Source organism: Porites lutea, chromosome 4 (assembly GCF_958299795.1).
Source record: "Porites lutea chromosome 4, jaPorLute2.1, whole genome shotgun sequence".
Classification (NCBI taxonomy): Eukaryota; Metazoa; Cnidaria; class Anthozoa; order Scleractinia; family Poritidae; genus Porites; species Porites lutea.
Genome location: NC_133204.1, coordinates 30,966,508 through 30,974,007, shown reverse-complemented (window position 1 = coordinate 30,974,007; position 7,500 = coordinate 30,966,508). Strand labels below are relative to the sequence as shown.

At 41.5% G+C, this 7,500-nt stretch overlaps 1 protein-coding gene across 1 annotated transcript in view; it reads left to right on the top strand.

Moving 5' to 3' along the window:
* The window catches only part of LOC140934523 (uncharacterized), a 275,762-nt gene that overhangs the window by 179,272 nt on the left and 88,990 nt on the right, over positions 1-7,500 (top strand). The window lies entirely within an intron of this gene.

Here is a 7,500-nt window from a genome sequence, read left to right as displayed (position 1 = left end):
TGCTCTGAAAGGGCCAATTTTCGGAAAGGAATTTGGTTCGGCACGACGATGGCTCAACGCTTAGAACAGGTCTAACAAGTGCCTGCGAGCTCAGCCTCACTTCCATGTCGTCTCATGCGAACAAACATATTCAAATGTAGTTCAATTAACGTGAACAAAACATATTGTCATGTAGTTCACTTGTCGAGTCATTTTTTTGAACAACTCCAGAAAAAGAAATATGTTTTTTTATGTTTATTTGAAGATAACAAACGACCAGCCTCGCTTCCGTGCAGTGTTGATCACGTCATCAGTATTTAGTACTTAAGTCTATGGATATGTATTAGATAGACTATATTAAAGATTTATATTATTTTTGTGGAAATTTATTGTAGTTAATTGTATTACATGCCATTTTATATTCGAGCCTCGATTCCATGTTGAACCATATAGGTCTAAAACTAGACCCCCGATAGCGGCCACCGGTGCAGGTTACAAAATTGCCGACAACATTGTTTGTGTTCCTTAGGGTCCCCTTAACACATCTAGGTAGGTGGTTTGCTTTCACCATAAAAATCCCACGGGATTACATATGCTCCCTGACTATTCCTACAAATGCTTAGGGATCTGGCTTTCTTTTGAAGACCCAACAACACTGCTTCCAGGGGGAGGAGAGGAAGGAAGAATCGGTCGGCTACGAAGTTTAGAAAAAATGCCCCCTAAGTATGCAATTTTCTCAACAGTCTTGTCCAAGATTGCAGGTACCTTGGCATGGGAGAGATTACAGAAGGAATACAGGCACACTTAGCTTGTTGTGAACGCCCACATGGACGAAATCGTAAACTTGACACCAGTAAAAGAGAACAGTTTCGAGAAAGCAAGAGAGTACTATGAAGGGTTAAGCAAAAATTACGCCTTACAAAACCTGGGGGAGGCTGACATGTTAAGAGGATTTGTGATGACAACGCTCAAGAAATTACCACAAGCTAAACCTGATCTTGTTAGAGTTGACAATCACTGGGAGGAATGGAGCATGAAGGAATTAAGTGCAAACCTGCAAAAGTGGCTTAAAAGGAACAAGGTGGATGACTCATCGACTGACACAGGGGACTACCGAAAAAGGAAACGGCACTGGTATACAAGGGGAAAGAGGGACGCCGGCCATGAACCCAAAGCCCCTTCATGCCTATACTGTCAAGGTGACCACTGGAGGGAAGCCTGTGGAGTGTTCGACACAACAGAAAAAAGAAGAAATTTGTTTCACGAAAGGAAACTGTGTTACAACTGTGGACGTGAGGGTCATGGGGCAAGTTACTGCTGAAGTCGCATTGTTTCAAAAGTAAGTCAAGACACCACACAAGCCTGCATGAGAGACATTTGGTGAACAGACCGAGTGATGGCACGGTGTTCACAGCATATAACCCTGGCTCAGAAGATCAGTCGTTACCAGCCATCATTCAACTGAAGATTCAAGGAATCGCCTTGTGGGCTTACTTGGATACAGGCTCGAGGAGGAATTTCATATCAAGAGAAGCAATCGAGAAGCTAAATTTGAAGCCCACGCGCCATGAGTCACGCCAATTTGTCACTATCAACGGTGTCCAGAAACAGTCCCTGCCCACATTTGAAGTGAGACTTGATTCTTTAGATCATAGAATGAGTGAACAGGTAGAAATCACTGGGAATAAGATTGCAGACTTCACAACTGTTAAGGAGTTAACGACAAGATACAAACATGCCCAAGAGAAAGAGTTTTACGTGACAGCAAGTGAAGAGTATCTTATTCATGTGATCTTGGGTGACAGGAACTACTGCAAAATAAGGACTGATCAAACATTCAAGGGGCGCCATATTCACTTTAAACTGTGTAAACTAATGACCATGCCAGTTTCACCCTTTTAAAAACAAGTCCCAATAATGGTTACCGGGTTCTGTGTTTCCAAGCTGGATGGTTTTGCTTCTGAAGGATAGTTTGATACATTAATTACATGTTGAAAGCATAAAACTGAGTCAGTGAAGGGAAAGATTTCCGCATTATTGTATGTAATAATAATAGTAATAATAATAATCTTATATAGTGCTGTTTCTCTACTGAACCAACAGCGTTAAGAAAACTAACATAACTAGCCCAAAAAAACGTAGTACTTAATGATTCTTACAATTACAGTAATTTCTAAAAAGGTACGTCTTAAGAGTGGATTTAAAAGATTTTGCTGACTTGCATTAGTAAAAGGCTGGTAAATTGGTGGGTGAACTCCACGAATTATTATCAAGAGGCGGTTTTCGCCTGACCAAATGGATATCAAATTCCAAGAAGGTAATGGACTTAGTACATGAATCAGAGAAAGCACCACCAGTAAAGAATCTCAACCTCTCCGAAAATGTAACGCTAACCGAAAGAGCGCTTAGAGTCCTGTAGAATATTCATACTGACAGATTTGGTTTTGAGATTGTCAACAAACAAAAAAAACGCTACTAGAAGAGGAACTTTCTCTATCATTTGTTCTGTGTACAACCCCTTGGGGTTCCTTACCCCGTTTATTATCTGCTAAAGCAATACAACGAGATTTGTGTCTTAAGGCTCTCCGTTGGGATGACCCGACCCCTGAGACAAGCAAGCAGAAATGGGAAGCCTAGCTGAGAGAGCCCCAATAATTTTCAGATCAATCAAGGGTATGGAGCAGTCTCGTACCTGCGTCAGATCAACACAGTTGGCAAGGTTCATTGCTCTCTTATCATGGCAAAATCAAGACTGGTTCCACTCAAGGCTATGATGATTCGAAGGATGGAATTATCCTCAGCAGTTCTAGCTACAAGACTTGATCGCATGATCAAACAAGAAGTCACCATGCCGATTGACAAATCTACTTTCTGGACTCACAGCACTTGTGTTCTCCACTACATAGAAAACAAGGATAAAAGGATTCAGACCTTTGTTGCAAATCGTATCTCAGCTATTCTTGACCAGTCCAACGCGACACAATGGAGGCATTTGACACTATACAGAATCCCGCCACCAATGCATCAAGGGTATGACATTAAAGCATTGTTAAATAATGAATGCTAGATACAAGGACCAGACTTTCTAACACAACCTGAAGAATGGCAACAAAGACCTACAGACATGGGCAAGATTTCTTGCAGTGATCCTGAAGCATTTGCAAGTGAAACAAGCGAGCTAGTCAAGCCATATGGTGAAAAAATTGTGCACTCTGGGGTAAAAGCACCAAGTTTGGCATGGTAATAGTACTTGGGCTGCCGAACAATATTAGCTATGGACCCCGGTCAGGGGGGACATTTTGTACTCGGGGGATGGGGTGGTTGCAGTTTCCAATTTAACTGCCGTTATTGAAAAGAAAGCTGCTATATCAATAGGGAATGGTGTCCTAGGAAAGTTTAACAAGGTCTATTTAATCCAACTTTCTAGGTGGTGTGGGGGTGGGGAAAGGTTTCCACACAGCTTAGGGGGAGGGGTAGGAGTATCTCTGTTTGCATGTTTGTATAAGTTTATGTTGCAAGGAAGAATACAATGATCTTTCCTGAATTCTGGGATAATTTTAAATCATTTAGCAATAGGTTGCTCCACTGAACTTATTCTTCATCTCCATGGTAGTGGAGATGGTGGTGGTGGTGTCTATGGGGGGGGGGGATGGGTGGGTTTTTCCCGGTGTAGTAAGCGCATGTTTGTTATATTGTCAGTTAATCAACCTGCGGAAATAAACTAGATGACTTAAGGCACTTTGTTAGGCTATTTAAGAGCCAATGTCTGTAATTTTCGAGAATCGGTTGACAGTCGTGAATTTTTGAATTTCTTCATATTTTGCTCAAATAATCTCTATAGTACACTAATTTCAAAAATCACGTTAAAACTTGTAATAGCTTTTTATTTTTTCAGGAATCAGGCAAAGTTTGAAAAACTCTAAATCGGCGCTCTTTCGAGTATGAAATTAGCGAAAATTGAGCATTTTCTTCGCGCTCGTACATAAAAACGGAATAATATCTCTACGTGAAATCAAGTCACAACACAGACACACATTTTTACTCTACAATTCAGCAGTTAACTTTAAATAAACCGTTTAAATGTGACTGTACCGGCCGCAAGAAGAATCACGGTTTCGGCACTTTTCAAAAATGGCAAATTTGACCTAACTTCACCATCGTAAAAACCCAGTTGGTACATAGAATTTCAGTATGAAACAAGAACTGTATTGAAGCATATCCTTTGCTGTTGTTTGTGTTAAAATATTTCTGGCGGCATTCCAAATGCACACCGTCGAGAGACCAAAACCTGAAGGGTATTTTGACACCAGGAAAGCGCGTGCAACAAGCAAGTTTCAACGCTTGGAATATTAATCCTTCGCAAACCTAAGTTACTTCGACATTTAAACCCTAGTCAGAGTTGTAACGGTTTCAGATTATATTTCGGCGTTTCTGTTCGGTTTAACATGATTCCTTTCAACTGATTTTTGCGATAAACCATAATGAAGAGACGAATACGCAGTTCAAATCACAGTTAGTAGAGGGGAATATTGTCGAAATCCTCGCTTGCTATAGTTTTAATCGTATTGAAACCTTAATATCAGAAAAGTTATTTACTTACCTGAATTTAAATGCTAGACGGGGTCACAGTACCGCTAACTAAATTCTGCATCACGGTAGAATCGAAGTTAAGTTTGTATATGTTTTCAATCTGTCAACACGAGGGAAGATGACATTCTGGAAGTGCGTGACGCGTAAGGGAAAGTTAATTTAATATGACAAGGGGGGGGGGGTGAAGATATTGAGGGGGGGCTCCGAAAATTTTTAGACACCCGAAGGGGGGGCTCTGAAAAAATTGTTGCGCTAGGAGGGGGGGCTCCGAAAATTTGTATACTTCAAAACCAACACATGACATCATCATACAGATCGGATGGTTTTCAACTCAACAATTTAATGACCTGTGCAACTCAGCTATATCACGTGGCTTACAGATATAACAAATGTAGTCTCAGTAATTATTACACTCTTGTTCATCCCAAAAATGCTTTAGAAAATTGTATCACAACTGTATCTCAAGTTTGTCATAGTATAAACCATTGAAGACAATAACGGTAAATATATTTAATACAGTCTAGCGATCTTTTTTCAGGGGAGCAAAGGAATTGAAGGAGGAGGGGGGGGGGGGGCTCTGAAATTTTTTCGACAACCAAGGAGGGGGCCCCTAAAAAATTGAACCGCTAGCGAGGGGGGCTGCTAAAATTTCAAGCTTCGAGTTTCAATATCTTCATCCCCCCCCCCCCCCCCCCCCCTTGTCATATTAAATGAACTTTCCCTAACGCGCCGAAAAAGAAATTCCTGGTATAAGTGTTTTAGGGTGCAAGTCTTTTTTGTACGTTCGTATAGCATCTCGCACATATTCAAACTTGGTTTGTGACGCCTGTGGCCCCAGTAATGCTGAACGTATTGGGATCATAGAAAAGATGTAGTGAGTCACTTGGTATGCTCCCGACTTGTTAGTCACGTGAGTATGTAGGGCAATAACCAAACATCGACCCTACCATGCTGATGATAAAAGTAAGGTTTTCTGCATTTACGTTAGGTGATCTTTGTTTGATCCACAAAATTGGCGCATGAAAATAAGAGTTTTCCTCACCACCTCTAAATGTTTGGTTCCGGGTAGCGGTGCAACAAATCACGTGGTACCGTCCTAGATCAACCTACTGGCTGCTCATAGAGGGGTCCATAAAGGCACATTGATTGATGACTGCGTATGGCCTGAACTGAAAATGATATACGCAGACGTTTTCTGAGCGACGAATGTGTAGCTTTTACACTCCTTTTTCGTTTCGAAAATAGACGAGCACGCGAGCGAAGCGAGCGCGCGAGAGAGAGCCCCTTGCTCTACTGGTCAATAAATCCCCCGCGGCTTTTATTTTCATACGTAAAATCGACGATCTCCAAAGAGAAAATAGATCGACGATCTCAAATGAAAAAGTAGAGTGTCTGTGAACAGGATACGAAGGTGCTTGCTGTCATTTTAGTGAACTTTACAAGAGGTCTCAGGTGATTATGTTAACGTCATGAAAAGTCTACTTTAGGAAAGGAGGAGGAGATGGGTGGGTTGGTTGGCATTGGGTTCTCTACACATACAAAACTTCATGTCTTTATCACTACATTTAGAGCTAACAGACTTTGTTTGATGCACAAAATTGGCGCATAAAATCAAAAGTTTTTCCTCACCACCGCTAAATGTTTGGTTCCGGGTGGCGGAGAACGATGCACGTTGTACCGTTTCAGAACAGCCTACTGGCCATGCTGGCTGCTCATTCAAAAGGGGTCCGTAAAGGCACATTAATTGATGACTCTGTGCGGCCTGAAGAATATTATATACGCAGACGTTTTCTTAGCGACGAAGGTGCTGCCTTTACACTTCTTTTTCTTTTCGAAAATGGCCACGGACTTCTCTCCTCGCTCCTCGCCGCTAGGCGGTCGTTTTTGCCTGAGATACCACCACGAAGGAGTTTTAGCACACAAGTCACTGCAGGTGCAGACCTAGGAAAAGGGCATTCTCCATCTGAAATTTTAAATCGAAATGAAAGGCTGTTTTCAGCCTTTTATCTCTTTTCTCCGCAACGTATTTGGTTAAAAGATAGTAAGTAAAATGGCTGAGGCGCTTTAAAGCATTTTTTTCATTTTCGCGACGGATTTTGACGTTATGAAAAAGAATTTGTCGGTGAATTGGTTTATTTTCTAGCCTGCGAACAAGTGCCGGATAGAGCCAGGTGACTACACCTTTTTTCAGGCGGGAGCTAGCAGTACGTACATTCTGGTCTACCCCATACTGTGTAGACTGGCCTTTAAGGGCCTCTGTTCGGGGGGCGAGGGATCAGTACAATTCGTCAACAGCTGGTTGAGGTCTCGCCAGAAGATGCCCTTGCTGCAGAGGAGCAAAGCAATACTACTTTCAGTAATTTAAACATGTTAAATACTTGTATTTCGCTCATCAAATGTGTCCATTGTCCATTTTCGATTTGTGGTTTTTCAGGAATGTTCTTTTGCGGAGCATTAGCCAATTTTCTTTAAACAGTTTTACTCGTTTCCATTTCCCTGCTCTACCCTCATGTTGCATATGGCGTACGTGTGTACCTAAATCCCTCAATTCATACTGAGGTGATCGATAAAGAAGTCTATACGCTACGCGGGGTTAAGATTAGTTTATTACAAGCAAAGGCGCAGAAGGCTAAGTGCAAATAAAAAAAACTAGTGTGAAAAGTTTTGCAGACTCGGCTTACTCTATTTGTTTTCTTTCTCTATTTGAGTTTCGGCTGGTGACATCCTAAAATCAAGTTTAGTTCCACATGTTTTGGGAATATAAAATATAAAACTAAAAAAAAAAACAGTGTTAATTGTACACTCGTGCGATGATTTATCCTTGTCTGTGCAGTTGCGTGACCAGACTCAAATTACACACGGGCTTTCATCACGCACCACGGCGTTTAGTCTGAGGCTAAACGACGGAAGATTTCAGTAAACTGCGACCAC